The 21,870-nt window shown below is 31.4% G+C and overlaps 1 pseudogene; it reads left to right on the top strand.

Moving 5' to 3' along the window:
- Positions 1–19,071: 19,071 nt before the first annotated feature.
- On the top strand, positions 19,072–21,380 carry LOC120144417 (annotated as a pseudogene).
- The last annotated feature ends 490 nt before the right edge of the window (positions 21,381–21,870 follow it).

Genomic DNA, 21,870 nt, shown 5'->3' on the forward strand with positions numbered 1-21,870 from the left:
ACCCCCCACAAGCTCTGTAGCTATGGCATCTGAAAGTCTCTAGGTATCACCTTGCTCTATTGCAAGCTTCACCCCTGATCTAAGTCATTCTAAGAAGGTCTTGAGTGCACCCCATTCACTCATTGCACCCTTGCATATGAGCAGCTCACCCTTGAGCTCATCCACCTCATTTCTCAAAGCCATAACCTCGGCTTTATGGGTATTACTCCCTCGAACAATCTCTAACTAGTTGAGATCTTGGTGTATCTCATCCTTGAACCTGTCCTCCATGGACTCCAATTTGTCAAAACGAGACTCCACAACACCCTGAGTCTCCTTGACATCTTCTTCAGCTTTTTCAAGTCTTATGACCCCTTTCTCCAACCAAGTTAAGATTTCTAACATACTATCCAGTACCTCCATCGCGTACTCGGAAGTTTCTCCACTGAACTCGTCGAATAGCTTTTATACATCTTTCTCTGTCTGACTTTCTAACTCCTCCAACCTAGTAACCCTTTCATCTACCAAAGCTATCGACTCCCTTAAAGTTCCATCTCAAACTCTTTCGTCACGAACTAGTTCGAGCTCAAATCCTTGCCAACTTAACTACTAAAGTAAATTGAAAATATAGTAAGTAAATTAAACTTACATGGTTTACTACTTCTACCAAAAACATACAAAACGATCGTTGTCTGCCCACAACGACTCGTTCTGATACCATTTGTCACGCCATAAGAACATTCAAGGCCAAACTGTCATAATATCAGAGTTAATGTCTGACGGAACGTACAGCCTTAGACGCTTCTTGACACTTCTAGGTCTTCTCTACGACAAAGTAAGCCTTACCCAAGCCTAGTGAGCATGCAGACTCACCAAGGTTGGAACCAAGCAACCCTCAAGGCTTCTAAGATGTGGAAGCTTTAACACCAACGTGGCTACTCCAAGTCACCAAGGTTGGACAATAGTATGGAAGTGCAAATACAAGTGTGGTTACTCATAGCCACATAACTTTATTACTCTCTCAAGATAATGAATGGAATGAGATGTTACAAATGAGGAGGGGAGGCTCTCTATTTATACTTGAGCTCCCTCTAAATTAATAGCCTAGATCTATTTACATCAATGACTAAGATGATCCTAATTAATAACAAATCTTTATATCTAAGGAAACTCCATCAATCAAATCCCTTATTTAAGGGAGACACCCAAACACCATCTCATCACATTAATTAGTATGATTCCTTCCTTGGATGGCTGATCACACATTATATGATAAGATTCCCCCACAATCTCTTCTGATTTGTTGTCTCTTGCCATATCTAAACTGCCTATGTGGACACAATTTGATAAGGTGCCACTTTCCTTTTTTTGCACGGCCAGTGTGAACGGGCTCCACAACATTCTTCAAGTGATGGGCCAAGTCTGGTGGTCTTGCAAGCCCGATACTCTATCTGGAACCCCTTTGTCAGACACTTGCACCAATATCCCGAGCCCAACTCTACAACCCGTGACACAAGTACCGAGGTAACTGTTTTGTCTACTTTGAACCATCGACCCATCTTGCTCTCTTCAACTCAGATCTCTTAGGACCCTCAGTCGTAATCTTTTCATTACCTATCAGCCTGGTCTCTCTATCATGACTTTGAAAACCTTCTTATGAACCATTGGAACTCATCCCACCCCATGGCTTTGACTATTGTCTCATTCTCTAGTGTTACTTCTTCTTGGAATTGGGATATTTTTCATTCGATTGGAAAGAATAAAAAATTCTCATGGCTCTTCTGCGTGGTTTTCAGCATTGTCTAGACCAACGAATGATACAAAGTTTTTTTAAGCTTGAATTTAAATTGTTACAGGATTTGGAACTTGTTACTGATCAGAAAGAACAACTTTGGATCCAAAAATCAAGGGATGACTGGATCTTTTTTGGTGACAAGAACACAAACTTTTTCTATTCCAAGGCTATTTCGTCGATGCTCTTCTCATGCGATCCATGACTTTGATAGTGAGACTTGTGAGGGTCATACCCATTTGCGTGATATAGTCGTCGACTATTTTGAGTATTTATTTACAGATACCCCTTTTTCTGGTCTTGATTATCATTTCTAAATGTTGATTTATTCGATGATGAAATTAAAGCAACCTTTTTTCTCAATAGCCCCCTTAAAGGTCCTAGATTATATGGTCCCCATGCCCATTACTATCAGAAGCATTACAAAATTATGGGTTTTTCAATATGTGTTATGGTTCATTCGATTTTCATGAGGGCGAACTTGGATTCGACTCTTAATCGTACTATCTTCTATTTCATCCCAAAGATTAACCGTCTTGAGTACTTCACTGATTTTTGGCCAATTAGTCTCTGTACCGTTCTTTATAAATTAATTACCAAAATTATTGTCTGCTGCCTTCAACATAATATGCATACTTTAATTGAACCTAGTCAGATTAGCTCCCTCAAAGGGCATAGTATTACTGAGAACACTATCATTAATCAGAAAGTGATTCATTCGATGCATACAAAAAAGGGTCGTACTGGCTGGACGACCATTAAAATCGATCTTCACAAAGCTTTCGATAGTCTCCGTTGGGATTTCATCCAGGATACTCTCTTTGATAAGAAGCTCCCTCCCTATATCACCAGTATTATTTTGCATTGTATCTCTATTACTTCGATGCAAGTCTAGTGGAATGATACACTTAGCCTCCCCTTTAAACCCGGGAAGGGCATCCGTCAAGATGATTGGTTATCGCGTTATGTCTTTAAATTGAACATGGAGCATTTAAGCCATAGTATCACCCTCCTGGTAGATTGTGGTTTCTGGTCTGGCTTTAGGTTATCCCACTCTGGTATGCCTGTCTCGCATATCTTCTTTAAGGATGATTAGGTCTTATTTGCTAAATTCGATGTTACGCAAATTGTGCTTATTATAACGTCCTTGATTCCTTTATCTATTTTTCTAGTCATTCGGTGAATAAACGGAAAATGTAAATGTTCTTCTCCCCCAATACTTTACCTCATGTAAAGTTTGAGATTTGTTCTCGCCTTGGTTTCCAGGAAATTATTGATTTTGGTGTTTACTTAGGTGTTTCGGTTCGTCACACTGGCTCTAATAATGACATTTATAATTTTTTTTTTGATAAAATCAACAAAAATTTCGATGGGTGGTTCACCCACACTCTTTTCTTTACTGGAAAATTAAATTTGGCTAAGTCGGTCCTCATGAGCATCCCTTCCTATCTTATTCAATCTTATAGGCTTCCTGTTAGCGTTTGTGACAAGATTGATCAATTTTTTTGGCGATTCATTTGGGGCTCTTCTCCAACTTCTAGTCGTATTTCTCTAGTAAATTGGGACCAGGGTATCAAATAGCGTTCCAAAAACGCTATAGCAACCGTTATATTACGGTCGTGCCACCATCCGAAACCGCTTTTCATGGTTTTTGTAGTGGATCACCGATTCACACCAATTTCGGTCAATTGGGTCCGCGATATAACAGGAAACGGAGGATTACGCCGATAACGGGATGCAACGATCGTTATTCACCCGTGATTCCAAGACAAAAACAAAAATAAACATTCCCTCTACAATCAAGCATTCAACCAACAGTATACAAAAAAATCAAAATGAATGGAATATAGATAAAACTATTTAATGAACGGTTGAATCAAATACCCATTACTTACACATCTTACCAAAAAACCAATCAGGAAGGGGAAGAGCCAGAAAAATAAAGCACATTCAGTAGGAAGTCTTTTGTCCATTGAAGAAGGTAAAATTGTAAAAGTTTTTTGTTTCCGCTTAGCTTAGGAAGATTGAAGATGCAATCTTCACTCAGAGATTTGGGGTTTCGAATATGCAATCTTTCATTCAGTGAAGGTTGAAGAAGAGTGAAATGGGTGGGGTGAAACGAAGAAGATTGAACTGGGGGAATGGGGATTGGAAGAAAGAAACGAAGAACTGAAGTGAACTAGTAAAGAAGATAAGTTGAGAGAAGTGGGAACAAGAGCCGGTCAATTACTTATATTATTAAAAAATATATTGGTAAAATTATTTCATGCACCAGTGAAGAAAATTTGTTTTACAAGCTAGGTTCTAAAGAATATAAATTTCTAATATTGTCATATATTTTATTTAAGATTTATGAGTTAGCATTTTAGAATTTAATTCTTAATTCTTTTTTATTCTTTAATTTAATTCTTAATTTAGATAGTAATGTTTAATTTTCATTTAATTTAGTCCTAATTTTAGTAATCAAAATTTCAAATATTTAAATTTTACACTTTTATTTTAATTCTATTTGATTTAATCATTTTAAAAATCTTTAAAAATTATTCCTTATAATTATAATTATTTTTATTATATTTTAAGATAAGTTGTGCAAAATTTAAAAAAAAAATTCATGACCACAACAGCCGTAGTGAACGTGATGGCATCCGTTATGTCTGCAACCGCGATAAGCGCGACGCGACCAAAAACGTGACCGCAAATGCTATTTAAAACCCTCCTCTAGACCTATTTCCTCCTCCATCTCTCGAGAGCCCCTCCTCTCTTGTTAGATTGATTTCCTCTCTCTATAATAAAGTCTGGTTCATTGACTTCATCCTTATTCGACGAGAAGCCAATGCTTTTATTGATTTCATGGCCAAAACAACATACCAACATGATGGAATTCTCAGGACTTTTCCCACGGGTCTCCTCGATTAGGGCTGTAAAAAGTTGACTCGACCTGCAAAACTGATTGAAACCGACTCGAATCAAAACTGTTTTTGACCTGCACTGTGGCAATCCGAAACTGACTCGAGTCGGAACTGGTGTTGACCTGAACCCAATTTGGACTTGGAAATTGTGGATCCGAACCCGACCTGCATCCGACCTGAACCCGAATTGAACCGAAAATATGATACCCGAACCCGAACTGCATCCGACTTATATGAACCCGAACCCGAGATTGACCTGGTAAATAAATGGTATTACCCGACCTGTTTTCAACCTGACTTGTTTTCAACCTGACATGTTTTTAATCTGACATGTTTTTAACCTTACATGTAAATGATCTGACTTATTAATGACCTAATCTGATATTTACCTTACTTATATATTACCATGGAAATCTTATAAATTATCAGCTTTTTAGCTTATGATGTAATTCAAATATTAATATGATTACTTTTTAAATGTTATAATAAAATATTTATTATGATACTTATATTAATAAATAGACCTATTATATAAAATTAATAAAATTATTTAAATGCAAATTAGATAAAACATTATTAATAATGCAAAAGGAAAATTAATATAGTTTAATTTATATAAAGAAAAATAATATTAATAATAAAAGTATTTATTATGTAACATATATTAATGGTTTACATTAATAATATGAATACTTTTGGCAATAAAATAATAATTAAATTGATAATAACTGAATGTTAATATTAAACGTGATTAATTCTCTAAAATATAAATATAAACTATACCGTTTAATTTTTGTACAAAAAATTATCTAACAATTATAACATAAATGAAAAATAATATAAAACATAAATTTAATTGATAATGATAATTTAAATAACATTTAATATAAAATTTGAATTACATTTGAGTCAATTCAAGTTCAATACAATAAAATGAAAAAAAAATTAAAAAATTTTAAACTCTCAGATCTTATAACAAAAATGTTATAAGGCTAAAAGCCTAACTTTGCTACCATAAATTTCTTCATCGAGCTTTTATATCGAAATAGCTGTAAACATTATTAAATTACTGGCAACTTTTAAAGCTACCAACATAATTTAACATAAGTAGCTATTTCGAAAAAAATGACAGTTTGAACAATCTATTTAAGTAAAACCAACAAAATAAAATACAAGGCAACAACAAAAAGCAAGCAACAGGCAACAACATCAACAGAAGGTAGATTTTTTGCAATAAACAAACATTTAATTAGTGGTAAAGCCAAAGGAAATACGATGGCCAACAGTGCCAAACATTTTCGACTTTACCAAACCCTTACATAATAAAACATTCAACTTTGTTTATGAAAATAAAATTAATATCAAGCAAAATCAAAATGTGTTATTTTGGACAGAAACATCCTACAAAAAAAAAACAAAAACATTAATTAAAATATGTTTCAAATAAACATAATAAACACAATAAGTAATTAATAAGTAAAAGTTACCTATAACAAAAAAAAACCAAGACTGAATCGTAAATTCCAATGGCTTCACTTAACGTTAACACCCTAAAAATTAAAATTAAAATAATTAATAAACAATTTGAAATATTGAGATTAAAATAATATATAAATCAATTATATCATATATTTACATAGCATAGTCATTAACCACATTAAGGTAATCTTCATCCTTATCCTCCGACTCAAAACCATACAACCAATTACGTGTTGAAACAAAAATCTCAAAATGTTTTAGTAAGAGTAAAGCTCTTAATTTGGTCAAAATTCTACCCCATACTAAAGGACGATTCAGATGCAACTGAAGTAATTGAAATAGTCAATATATCTCTCGCCATGCGAGAAAGTACAAGATATGAAACACATTAATTTTTCCAATACTCCAAAATATCAAAGTTTGATTCTCCAGTACGAGAGATAAGGGGCAAACTGATGTACGAGTCAACATCAGATCATTCACTCCTTGAAGCAGCTAAATTGGCATCAAAATTTTGAAAAACAAAAGACAAGAAATTAGTAAATAAAAGCATGATATAAATAAGTTAAAATTCAACTAGAAATTATATTAATTAACCTGAAATAAATCTGATTTTCTAAATGTTCGAGGTCGATTGGAACTTGAGCCACTTATGTCCAAGGTTGTGTTACTTTGGATAGAAGAAGAAGAATAAACACTAGGTTCATTTTTGAATAAAATACATATAACTCAAGAAACTCGTCATAAATGAGACTTATCCTCCGTTGAACCTCATCCTCAACATAAAGAACATTGTACAACTTCTTAAGCAGTTGTAATTTATATCAAGGATCAAGTAAAACATATTGCCAAAGTACAAAGCCTTCATATAAGAATTGCAAATACCAGTGTACTTCCACATATTCATTTAAAACTACGACAAAGAATATACAAGAAATCAAACAAGCTAACAGATTAAGCATTTCACAGAATTGGTTTCATGCTAATTTGCCCGAACAGATTCATAATATTTCCAGAAAGCAACAAACTTGGATTACCTGCCTTATAGGTTCTGGCACACGAAATTTGCATGTCATATTTACAATATTGATTGCCGTTTCAAGCGATACTCTATGACCAATTGAAACAAATACAGGCTTTAGTGAACCTTGAGAAGCCAAACCAAAACCTGGACAAGGAAAAACTCAACGTACAAGAGAAGGTGATAACTGATAAAGGCACCAAATAGAGTAAAAGACTAACTTGCCTCGAGGGTGAAGTAATCCATTACCATCCACCATAAGTACCTGCTGAATGCATGCACGGATTAGACAACATAAAGGAGATGATGAATAATAATAAAACTAAAAAATTTAAACTGAAATACAGAGGAGAAAACCTGAGGGTAGAAAGGACTAGCATCTTTTTTCATATTCTCCAAGAGATGTACAAGAATGAGAGCCTTGAAAAAGAAAGAGTTAAATGGGCTGAGTTAAATAGTTGAAAGAATGAAAGAAGACTTGGGGTATCATTTAGACAAACAGCCTCTCAGAACATATTTATTTCCAATTTTCAAACAGCCAAATACTCATCTTTTCAATAAATTATCCAATTTGTACCATGCTACAAAAACAGTTAAGCCAAGATGATCAATGATAATACGAAAATGAAATTGGATAATTTAATACTCAATAAAAACATGTATTCCAAACTTAGATTTTCAGAAAACAAAACTAAGCAAAATTTAACAAATTGTTGGTCTCCTGTACATGCTAAAGCCACACTTAACCCTAGTGGCATATGTCAAAACAAAAATCCAAATTAACTCAGTTGCAGAGAGTCTTAAGTGTATCAGAAACATCCAGTTGGTTGCAACGTCAAGAACATAAATCATTATTCTAAACTGTTGGAATAGTTTGAACCAATGTCCTTAGTTTCTCTGACAATTAAAAAAACTACTTTGGAACAAAAAATCGCTACCAGATCCAAATATCTATTAGTAAGAATCAAACAAATCAAAATCAAGGGAAGAAACTTTACTGCCAAAAGAATCAAAGAGAGAAGATTTACATGAAGAATCTAACCTTACTCAGAAAGTTAAAAAGATAAACGGATCTCTACCGCTCTTTTAGAAATAGCCAAAACAGGGAACAATAAAGATATTATTAGTAACGAAAGAGAACAAACGTTGTTTGGAAGCAGAGAAAATCGGAGAGAGAGTGTGAGAATAGGGCGAGAGGGGGTTAAAATAACCGGGCGGACTCAGCGAGTGGCAAGCGAACAGAGAAGGGTAATTGTTGTCTTCAAATCCTCCAGAACCGAGTTCAACTGAGCCTGCAACTCAGATCCCTTACTGACCCGTGTTCGGAAACTTTTGGATGTTGAGCGGGGAAGAAGAGGGAAAACGAGGGAAATATAATTTTGGATGTTGAGCGGGGAAGAATAGAGATCGAAAATAAAGGAGGGAGGGTTTGGCGGGAAGAGGCGGGATAAAATGGTATTTATAATTAATATTAAAATAATTATATATTATAATTAATACTAATATAATTAATATTAATATTAACTTATATTAATATAATATAGTTTATAATTTATAATTAATATTAATATGAAATATAGTCTATAAAATTAATATTAATATAAACTATATGTTATAAATTATATTATATAGTTTATAAACTATATACTATATTAATATAAATCATAGTTAAGATAATTAACATTAATATAACTATATAGTACATTAATATAAACTATAGTTTATAAATTATATACAATAGGTTATAAGTATAAACTATATAGTACACTAATATAAACTATTGCTTATAAACTATAGGTTACATATATAGTTTACATAACATATAAATAGATTGTATATATACATATATTATAAGTTATATATATAGTTTATATATGCTATACATAATTTATACATACATATACTATACGTTACATATATAGTTTACATGTATACATATACTATAGGCTACACATATATAATTTATTACTTAATAATTTATGCATAGTGTTTCTATAAACTATATATATATTCTATAGATTACTTATATTAGTTATACATACATATATATAATATTAATATAAATTAATTTATATAGTTTATACATATATAGTTTATATATATATATATATATATATATATATATATATATATATATATATATATATATATATTAATATTAATATAAATTATATTTTATAAACTATATACTTTTTATAGTTTATACATATATAGTTTATATACATAGTTTATATATATACTTCATATAAACATAATATATATATATAGCTTATAATAATTATATAGTTTATAATATAAATATAGTTTATATATAAACTTATATTATATATATATATATATATATATATATATTATAATTTTTTTCAATTTTTTAAATGAATGCAATTTTTTAAATATAGTGTATATAGTTCACTAATAAACTATATATATAATTCATATGTAAACTATAGTTCATATGTAAATTACATAAGCAAGGGTTAAGGTTCAGGATTTAAAGTTTAGGGTTTAGGGTTAAGTGTTTTTATATAATATATACTTTATTAATTTATATAGTGTAACCCCACAGATCGATGCGGGTAACCCGATCCGATCCGATCCGGGAAGTCACATTAGGGCCACCGGAGCGACCCACTATAAAAATAGTGGAAAATTTAAAACTTTTTATCAAAACATGTAAATTCATAAAATCATTAATCGGCATGTAAAATTAAAACAGATTTTCAGACTCACATATAAAACAAAATACAATTACATGCCCCCTAATCACATGTACCGTACTCTGAAACAGCACCGGAAGAACTCCTTACTGATGACAATAGTTGCACTGATACAATTCTTTTAACCTGCAATGTTGAGTAATAGAGTGAGCTTCAGAAAGCTCAGTAATACAGAACTACCAGATGATGCTGAAAAACGTGCAGATACAGATAAACATATGTTTTCTTATTGTTTCCGAACATGTACAGATTTTTATGCTAATCAGAGATCCTACTGATTTTTCATATGGTAACAGACAATGAGCTTTCAGTTCAGATAAATATTTCGAATGACTGAGTTCAGGAGATCAGAATAGGTTATCTAGTGTGTTCCTGTAAAACCAGTAAAAATATACAGATTTTTTAAACATATATATATACACCCCCATCCTTTCACAATCTGTTTGTGTAGGTTCCCCGGAACCATACACCCAGCACAACTAGTGAGGCCCTGAGCACACAGTCGAGAAGCCTGCAGATAATCTTCCTCCAACAATAAACCACCCAGATAAAACATTTCTCCATCGGTAAACAGAGATATCAGAAATCAAAACAGAATTCAGATCAGATATCATAACAGAATCTAGATCAGAAATCAGAACAGAATTCAGATAATGTATTAGAACAGAATTCAAGTCGGAAATTTGATAAAATATTTATATGATTAGGGAACACACCAGAGTTTACAGATATTATTCAGAGGTACTGAATAATCTTAGCAGGCAGAGAAACACAGATTTTCAGTATACCGATAAAATACCGGAAGTTAGAAATACTATTGAAAAAGTTATTAACTGACGGAATCATCAGTTATTCAGAATGTGAATTATCAGGATCATATCTTATTCGGACAGTTTTCAAAAGTTGTACGTAATCAGAAGGGTATTCAGAATCCTTTACATCCATGTCAATTGATCGGATAATCGAACAACTTGAGAACGAAGATTCAGAACCTTAACAATTTATGTCGACTGGTCAATTCATTTTCCTTCCAGTGTATTTACTCTTTAATGCCACAAATTCTTGTCCATAGATCATCTTCAGAATCATCGCTGAATAGATCTTCCAATGGTCTTTATTTCATTTCCAAGCTTCTACGATATCATGAAATACTGACGTGCTTGATTTGTAGTTCATGTTCCATAAGGACAATACATCTTATAAACTCATCAAAATTTCCATACTTATCCAATTCACTTACTTAATCCTCAGTCATTGAGGTTACTTAGCTTATTTAGCAGTTAAGTCTATTCTAGTTACTTTGGGGTTTTCCAGAGTAATTCAGACGTTTTTGAATTTCGAATACATATTGTACTTTTGTTCAGTTCAATTCGGTATTTGTGGTTGATTTGTCGAACAAATATCCAATTATTTGTGCTGAATGCGATCTAGAGTTGAGCTGAGCTGAATACTTCCAAAATTATCATCGAGCCAAACTTGAGTAGACAAACTTGAGCTGAATACATATCATTAAGGTTGATCGACTCACTTAAGTTTTGTTCCATAACTTTTAAAGGTAGTCCAACACCTATGCTTATTTGGATTCCTTAATTAATCCAAGGCATTTACTTAATATAGGCCATAAGGGTATTTTGGTCATTTTGTTGTTCAGTTTTATCCTAATCATTGCAGAGCTTGAGGATATCCCATCATTCCTGCTTGGTGATATTCTTGGGTCATTTCCACTACAGGGTATTCTGGTCATTTTACAGATCCAATGTATTACAATCATTTTCTTCCGTCCGATCTTATTATTGAATTCAAACTTATCATTTATTTCAGTACATTCGAACAATTCTGACAAAAGAACACCCCCGATAAATTGTTTTTCAGGTATTTAGTCATAACTCGGATATTTTCAGGTCAAGTATCTTCTCAGATTTTTCAAACGGAATATCATGAATTTTTCTGCACTAAGTCAAGGATCTTAACAATCAAATACGTACTTAAATCGAGTTAAGTACGAATTCTCAAAGTACTTTCTAATTCAGGGTCAACTAGAACTATTTTACCTCTCAAGGGCATTTTCATAATTTCTTAACCAGATAATTTCGATATTAGATCTTAACAAAAATAATTATAATTTAAAGATCTTATGGTCAATTGCTTTCCCGAACATTCTCTGATCTTGAAATTATTCCTTAACAAACTTCTAGCATCTTGCACAAATACTTTTTGGCGTTAAAAACCAGTTATCCAAATTTTCTAAACAAAACTATCATTTCTTATGCACATCTGTAATTATATCAGATCAATATGTCCTTTCAGAGTTATTAACCAACTTCCAGGGATAATTCTTATCATCCTACAACATAAGGGTATTTTCGTAATTTTACCTTATCAGAATATTCTCATAATTTCTCATCCGAGTACCTTTAATATTTAACCTTTGTTGATATAACATATAAGTTACAGATCCAGGGCTGATTCATTTATCACTAATCACAAAACTTGTAATTTAATTCTAACAATCTCTCAATCTCCTATATTAATCATCTTAACCATAATCAATTACTGAACCTTTTTACCGTATTCAGATCGAGTGTAATAATTAATTAACTACACAAATGAGACTAATCTTATCTTAATCATGCATTTACCAATATTCACATGTTCCATAAAGCATAAAGAGGTAGTAAAGTATTACCTCGATTTTTGTGTCATACTGATCGACCATAAAAATTCCATTCAAACGCCTTTGAACTTTAAATCATCTTCCAATATTTCCTCGGATCCATATCAACATAAATTACATTAAAAAAAACAGAGCTTAATTCTGAAAAACGGATCGAATTGGATGATAAATTAGTGAAAAACAGCTTACCGGGCTCGAATTTGGTGAAACTTTGGAATTTTTGAAAATTTGGAAATTTTGGAATTTTCAGTCAAAATCAAAGTCAACGGGTTTGACTGGCAATTTCGAGGCCTTCGGGTCCGAATTTCAAAAAACGGACTGCGGAATCAAATTTGGAACGTCGAAAAATATCAGGTTAGGTATACTCGGTCAAAGCCAAATGTCGTTTAATGCCCGGTCAAAGCCCGTTAAAGTTTTGGTCAACACCGGTCAACGGTCAACAGGTCAGGTCAACGGGTCGGGTCGGGTAAACGGGTCGGTTTAAAACCGGTCAAACCTGTCACAACAGTTCCAAAACCGGTCGAACCGGTCATTTTTCGCTTCCCCACTTGTAATGGCGGCACGTGGGACCCCTTCAGTCAGCCTAAAAATCACGGAAAAATTTCTAAAAATTATTTAAAGCGATTTCGAGGCACTTACAAAGCTCGGTTCACAATTTTGAACGGTGTAGAGCTCGATTTCAACAAATCGGAAACTTTGACCGCTTCACCTCCTCACGTGCCGCCGTCGACGGAGACCAAGGATGACACCGGCGGACTCAGAACGATGCAAGGAACATGATGGTGCGGGAGGTGTCGTAAACGGATCATCGTGAATCGATGAAAAACCAATTGAAATCGAGTTATTACCGACGATACTTCCGACTGAAATTAACGACGAACAACGACGATTCACGATGAAAGGTTTAAGGGGTTTTGTTCCTCGGTTGATAACGAACACGATGGTGGTTTCGGCTCGTCGATCGGAGGTCGGACGGCGAGTAGATCAGAGTTGAAAGAAGGGTTGTTGGAGAGGAAAAACTGGGAAAATGTGAGAACCTGCGCACGGGGAGGGGGTTTATAATTCAACTCATAATAAAAATAGGTAAACCACGAGTTTAGTCACTGAACTTCTTGCACTTCTTAAAACGGTCTGTCAACTTTAAAATTTTACAATTTAATCCACTGTTTCTTTCAAAATACCAATTAAATCCACCACTTTATAATTTCTTAAATTTAGCCCATAAATTGGGGTGTTACATATAGTTTATGCATATTGTTTCTATAAACTATATAAGTAATTTACTTTATATGATATATATATATATATATACTATACATAGTTTATACATACATGTACTATAAGTTACATGTATAGTTTACATTACATGTATACATATACTATAAGTTATATATATAGTTACATTACATGTATACATATATTATAAGTTACATATATAGTTTACATTACATGTATACACATACTATAAGTTACATATATTAATTATTGTTTATAGACTATAGATTAATGTTACATATATAATTTATCAAATGTATCTATATATATATAGTTTATAAAGTTTAGGATTTAGGGTTTAGGATTTTTATGAACAATATAATTTATTACTTTATATAGTTTATGCATAGTGTTTCTTTAATATATATATATATATATATATATATATATATTATATATATATATATATCTATGTATTACTTATATTAGTTATACATACATATATATACTATATAATATAAATTATAACATAAAAACTATAACATATAAACTATATAGTTTATACATACATGCATACATGTATACACACATACATGCATATATGCATACATGCATACACGCATACATGCATACACGCATACATGCATACACGCATACACGCATACATGCATACACGCATACATGCATACACGCATACATGCATACACGCATACATGCATACACGCATACATGCATACATACTATAATATAAATAATATTTTAAAATATACTTTTTATAGTTTATACATATATAGTTTATAAATAGTTTATATATAGTTCACATAAACATAATATATATATAGCTTATAATAATTATATAGTTTATAATATAAATATAGTTTACAATTTTATATACATAGTTTATATATATATAGTGCACATAGATATAATTTTTATATATAGTTTATAATAATTATATAGTTTATAATATAAATATAGTTATATATAATTTTATATTATATATATATATATATATAGATATATATATATATATATATATATTATTTTTTTCAATTTTTTTGAATGAATGCAAGTTAGTATATTTTTCATTATTTCTTCACATTTTGCATTTTTTTTATTTAACTCTTTTGTGTTTTTTAATTTATTTCAATTTTAAGTCTTTAACTTTTATATGTATTCAATTTAGTCATTAAATTTATATTTGCATATTCCATTGTTAGTTGTTATTTATTTATATTTTTGTAACTAGCCCATAATTTTTTAAATGTATTTAATTTAGTCCTTTTTTATATTAATTTAAACCTCACATTTTAAATTTATTTTGATTTAGTCCATTACCTATGTGTGTTGTTTAATTTATATTTTAAGATTTTATTTGTAATTTTACATTTCTTCAATTTTGTCATTAAATTTATTTTTTTACAAACTTGATCCATGAATATTTATTTCTCTTATTTTACTCGAATCATATACAATTACAACTTCCAATTCAACAATCACGAAATATGACAAAATAATTAATCCAAAAAAATAAAAATGACCCGACCTGAACTCAATCCGTATCCGATAAACATCCTACCTGAATTTTATATGTCAATGATGTGACCCGATCTGAACGAGATCCGACTGAAGTCAACCCGAACCTGAATTAACCTGGTCTTTATCTGCTTCCGACCTGAATTGTTTTTTACCTAAACTGACATCGATCCAAACTGAAAATGACCCGACCTGAACCTGATCTGGATCTTGTGTCAAATCAACCTGAATTGACCTGTACCCGATTTTACCCGACCTGCCAAAATCCGACTGAAACTTGTCCGATTACCTGATTTTACAGCCCTATCCTCGATACTCTTTCTAGAGATGTTCTTGGGCCTCCTTACCATAGAGTAAGGACTTGATGTACTGGCTTCGGCCTCCCTTTCATTAAAAAAATAATTTAGTCGATTTTTCAAAAATAAAAAGTTTAATTACTTTAATACATCAAATGATCGGTAAAAAATGTTGATTTTTCTAAAATTATTAGGTTCGAACAACAACGTTTGTAGGATGTGTTTGCATTATCAATAAGTCAAGAAAATTTTGAACTAATACTATCTTATAGCCACTTCAAATTATTAAAAAAATCTCTAATTAATTAAATAACAATGAGATTATATTATTATTCAAGGACAAAGTTAAGAAAACATTTTAACAGAGTCAGTATTAAATTAAAAACCAAAATATAATTTTATCATTATTTTAATTCAAAATTTTAATTAATTATTTAGAAATTAAAATATTAGCATAACTTTTTAACTAAACAAAATTAAAATCTTTAACATCTCTCTTACGAGAGGATCTTAAAAAAGTTGTTACTGAATTGGTGTATATCAAGAGGGAGCAGGTAAAGATGGTTGTCTTTCCTAAAATTTATATATATATATATATATATATATATATTAGATTGTTTTTATATTTTTGATTAAAAATATATTTTTACTATTTCAAATTTTATAAGTTCTCTTATTCTTAATATTTTATTAATTTATATTTCAAATTTTATAAGTTCTCTTATTCTTAAAATTTTATTAATTTATTTTTTTAGTATAAAATCATGCAACGTTACGTAGGTACCCAGAGTTGCATGCCCTTCTGGTTTTGGGTGCTCTACACCTCTTGTGGCCTTGGGGTTTCCTTGGAATTGGGTTTGGATTTTGATGGTTCATTGAATTAAAAATATATATTTTTTGTGAGCTATTTGATAAGTTCAACCTAACAATAAAGACTATAAGTAAAAATATTTAATAAAAGAAATTTATTTTTAATTTATTGCCACTTGAATTTATATTTTGAATCTAAACTAAAAAAAATATTTTAAAAATATAGTTAATTCAAAAACCGACGAAATTAACTGGATTAGCTCAATCCTATTAAATATTTTTAAAAATAATTCAATACAGTCAATTATAAAAAATTATAAGAGTTCGGTTAATTCAATTTTGGACAATTCGATTCACTTATTAACCGGACTGATCATTTGAACACTATATTAATATTAACAACGTAAAATTAATAAATGGATATAAAATTTAATTTCGTAAAAAGTTTTATTCATATAATTAGAGATATAATCACAAATAATACATATTTCTAGTAATAAATTATATGTGGTTGATTGATAATCTCTTAAAGGAATAGATGTTAGAATGTAAATAAATGTGTATATTTCGGCCGTTTGGGCTTAGACCAACAAAGTATTATACACACGTTTCTTGTAAATATCTCGTAACGCCCTAAAATTTGATAATCCGAATTCGATTGATCAAATATAATTTTTTTAATTAAATTAGAGTTTTATATTATATTAAAAAGATTTTTATGGTTGAAATTATCTGATTTATTTTTTGTAAAATTCGATCTTACAAATGTAGTATCAAATATTTTCATGAGTTTTTCTATATCGAACTTTGTATTTATTTATTTATTATTAAAATAGCGAATGAATATTGTTAAATTCATTTTGGAACATCAAATTAAGAAAGTGAGGTTATTTATTTCATATACATATATGTATATTTTATTTTTGAAATAAAATATGAAAAAGGACATATAATTAGAAATAAAATTCAAAATTAAAGCACATGTAATTAGAAAAATGCCCCATACCATTCTTCTCTCTCTAGTTATTAATATCACATATACAATATTTATACAATTTGATGAATCAAAATAAAATAAAATGATTTAGTATGAAGAAGTCTCTAGACTCCATAAACACATAATTACAAAAGTAACATATTACATATATATATATATATATATATATATATATATATATATATATATATATACAAAAAGTTTTAGGTTAGGGGTGGCTCCCCAGTCCAGGACATGATATATCTAAGATTCAATTAGGATTTACATATTAATTTACAGATTGTCCAACAAAAGTGATGGTGATAACATTTAAACTTGACCTTACAAGCTCAAATTCATGAATTCTAATCAATGGTATCAACCTACCTTGACTACAAAATACAATATATAATAAATAAAACCCGATCCAAAACTATTAAGCATCACTTTAGAAAAATTATGAAAAATTAAATCTGCAATATATCGATAAGATATATCCTTTTAAATTTAATTATTATTAAATTTTATATTCGATTATGTACATTCACTCCCTTATGAGAGAGCATGAATCTTAAAATTTTTGCATTTCGAATGTGAAAAGAAATGGTTGTAAAGAAAGCATGCATGCCAACCATCCACGAGTTTAATTGACATAACCCTTTTTTATTTATTTTATAAATTAACGTGAATCACGTGTATTTTTTTGGACAAATACGAGACAAAATGACAAACAAAATATGAAACTATAGTGTTAATCTTTTACGATACATGTACCCTTTGCTTTATAGCTTTATTGAATTAAAGTTTCCTTAAGGATCATATCTGGTTTCCTGGATGATATGTTATGAAATTTATTATTGTTAAATTTCTGCTAAATTTTGGTTGCGTATGTGTTTTTTCTCATTATTTTAACTTTCTTTCTTTCCTTCTTTTAAATTTAAAACTTATATTTGGATAAAATATTTTTTTAATAATTAATTAAAATCAAATATTAATATGTAGGATCTATTGAGAGATAATCCATATCTTAAGTCGATTTCGAGTTAAAAATATGTATATTTTCTTTGTTCAATTCTAACCAAACCAAACCAAACTAAACCCCAAACCTCATTTCTTAATTCTAGACATCTTAGAATGTTTTTAATCAATAGCTGAAAATTAAAATAAATAAAAGAAGTCATTTTAATAGTTTACGCCACTTTTTTTTTATTAATTGAATCATCCGCGAAAGGAATTGTATGACTTAAATTGTCTCATTTGCCCAAACTGGCCCAAATCAACTCCATTGCCGAAAGCTTCAAGTCTTGATCCTTCATTGCCCAAAATACAAATCCAACCCAAAAGGGACTCCATTGTAATTTTGCAAAACAATCAAGGGCGTTTTCGTATCTAAATGATCCATTCCTGTCTTTCCCATCCATAAACAGTTACTAATCGAAGCAAATCCCAATTATTTACTCTTAATCACTTAATCGAACGGTTTATAAATAAAATCCACGTCTTTCAAACAATTACTTGCGGTCTCTAAATGACCCAAAAACTAGCCGTTACACAGAGCGTCGCCAGGCTTCTAACGTTCATATTTTTTTTCTTCTTTCCTTTGATTTATTGTTTGATCCAAAAAAAAAAAAGAAAATCAAAGATTCCTCATATTTTCTCTTTCTTGGAACTCTCCTTTTTCCTCATCAATCATAAACCAATACTCAGTTTTCCTTTTTCAATTTTCCTCATCAATCAAAGATTTCCTCAGTTTTTCTTCAATGGAGGTCGCGAAGAATTCAAAACTGGGGACTCCTGTGAAAGACCCAGAAGGTTATTCTCGATCGAAAACCCCAAAGAAATCTAAATTTTCTGAGAATTCTAATCCAAATGTTTCCGATTTAAGTTCTCCGTTAACGAAATCTTCAAAACATCATAAACATTCTGCCAAGAACCCAGTCATCTATTCACCGAGTAACAAGCTTAGGGAAAGGAAATTTGTGGTGGCTAAGAAGAACAAGAAGAAAGTAAAGTCCGATTCAAAACCAACGAAGGATGGGGTTAATTGCAAATGCAAAGAGAAGTCAGGTGGGAATTCGAAGAAATGTCTATGCATTGCTTATGAGAATCTGAGAGCATCTCAAGAAGAGTTTTTCAAGAACAAAGCTAAACTGAAGCTAAACAAGAGGCTAAGAGAGGGGTGATTTGGATGAAGGGTATGGATCAGAAATTCAAGAGACCGACGAGATTGAAAACTCGAGTGAAGCAGGCAGTTCTACTATTATTAAGAGGAGGAGAGATACGTTGATGGAAGAAGCAAGGAATAGTGCGCCTGAATTTGGAAAAGTTATGCATCTGGTTCAGGCCTTTGAGAGGCTTCTTTCAATACCGAATTCGAAGGGGACAGATAAGGAAGGAGAAGACGAAAAGGAACCAAAAGAAGAGAAGATTGATAATGATATCAAGAATAAGCCACTGAAATGGGAGTTTCCTGGACTGAAACCAACCAACGTGACCGGGGGTGACACTGAGAATGATAATGAGACATCATTTTTTCCATCGGGTTTTGTTTTGAATGCTGAGAATCTTGGTTTGGATCCGTTTCTCAGTTTCTTCTTCGTGGGATAGTAGCCAAGGAAGGTCAGAGAAGCAACTGATTGGTTATAGTTTACCACCTGTAAATATATTTGCTTCTTCATTTTATATTCTTTAGTTCTCTGATTCAGAGGGTTTACTGTTATATTGTTTCCTTTATTTTGCAGTGTTTCAAATAGGACTTATAATGGAGGTCGAAGAAGCCGAAGAAACGTAAGTAACCATTCACTTAAGCTGATATTTTCCTGTTTTTATAATATTGAACTTCAAATGTACTCGAATCTTCACTTAAGCTAAAATGTTATGTTAGTAGAGTAGGATTCAGGGATTTAAATGTGATCACGAAAGCATCGGTTAATTAATCGTAGATGAATATTGATTACGAAAAAATAATGGAAATGAAAGATGAGAGAGCTAAACTGCTTGAATGAATCTTGAGGCCCATCTACAATTGTTTGTGAACATAGGTAAAATGGTCTGTACTTGGAACATGAATCACAGATAAAAATATATGCAAGTAAATGTTTATTTTCTGCAGTTGGCTTATGAATTTGTATTGCATTTTAGAGCTCTGATTCTGTTGGGAGAATTGGTGGTAGTAGATGGAAAAAGCTCAAATCAACTTCCCTAAAACCATTCAAGCTAAGAACTGAGGTACAACATCTTTTTGACTTTGGATTTCTGTTTATAGATTTTATCCATCTTTATTTGAAAGGATTCTTTATAATCTTCAATTACTTGTTGCTATTACAGAGAAGAGGTAAAACGAAGGAAGAAGAGTTCATGAAGAAGATCCAAGAAATGATGATAGAGCAAGAGAAGCAGCGGATTCCAATTGCTCAAGGCCTCCCATGGACCACCGACGAACCAGAGGTCTGACACCATTTCTACACAGCTCAAATAATTTGAAGAAAAAAAAAAGTTAACAGTTGCATGCAGGTTTTGATCAAACCTCCTGTTAAAGAGAGCACCAGACCAGTGGACCTATGGCTCCATAGTGATGTACGAGCCGAGGAGCGTGCGGAGTTTGATCACCAGGTTCATTTTAATCACTGCTGTTTGATTGGTAGTATGTTTTGGTGGTCATTGATGTTTTGAAGTGCTATAATGTTTGGGCTTAAAAGTCACCTTTTTTCTCGTGTGTTTTCCAGGTTGCTGAGAAGATGAGTATAATAGAGAAGTATAAAATGGAAAGGGAAAGACAACAAAAGGTAAACAAATGTATCCATGATTTAAGTTGTTTGGCTTTGAGAAATAACCCAAGTAGTTTTTTTTATTTGCTTTTTTTTGCTTTTTTTGTTGCAGATGGCAGAAGAGAAGAGATAAAAAGGTTGAGGAAGGAGCTCGTACCAAAAGCACAGCCCAGCCTTACTTTGACAGTCCTTTTATTCCTAGAAGGTAAAGATTTTGCCCAGACCCTTGTTGAATATGCATAGTTCATGAATACTTGAGAGAGTTTGAAAAGTTGATTTGCACTGTGCTTATGTAGTGTGTGTTTTGGTTATGTTGAAGGTCATCAAAGAATCCAACTATACCAAGGGAGCCAAAGTTCCATATTCCACAGCATAAGAAGATAAAATGCATGTCATGGAAGGACACGAGTCCATTCACTTTCCAGGGCAATGAAATGTAGATTCTCTTTTTTCTTTTTTCATTTACCATTTTCAAAGTCCTCTCAGGATTTTGTGTACTTGAGCAACCAATTTAGTTGCAGTTGTCATTTTCTTTGATGGAAATGAAGTGTCTCATTCTAATGAGCAATTGCCTTTTATTCTTCAATCACCAACCAACTTAAACATAACTATTTACAAAACCGAATTAACTATCGCAAAACGATGTAGTATTAACAACAAGAATGATCTCATCGACAACAATACGATATCATCAGTGTT

Source organism: Hibiscus syriacus, unplaced genomic scaffold (genome assembly GCF_006381635.1).
Source record: "Hibiscus syriacus cultivar Baekdansim isolate YM2019G1 unplaced genomic scaffold, ASM638163v2 tig00110889_pilon, whole genome shotgun sequence".
Classification (NCBI taxonomy): Eukaryota; Viridiplantae; Streptophyta; class Magnoliopsida; order Malvales; family Malvaceae; genus Hibiscus; species Hibiscus syriacus.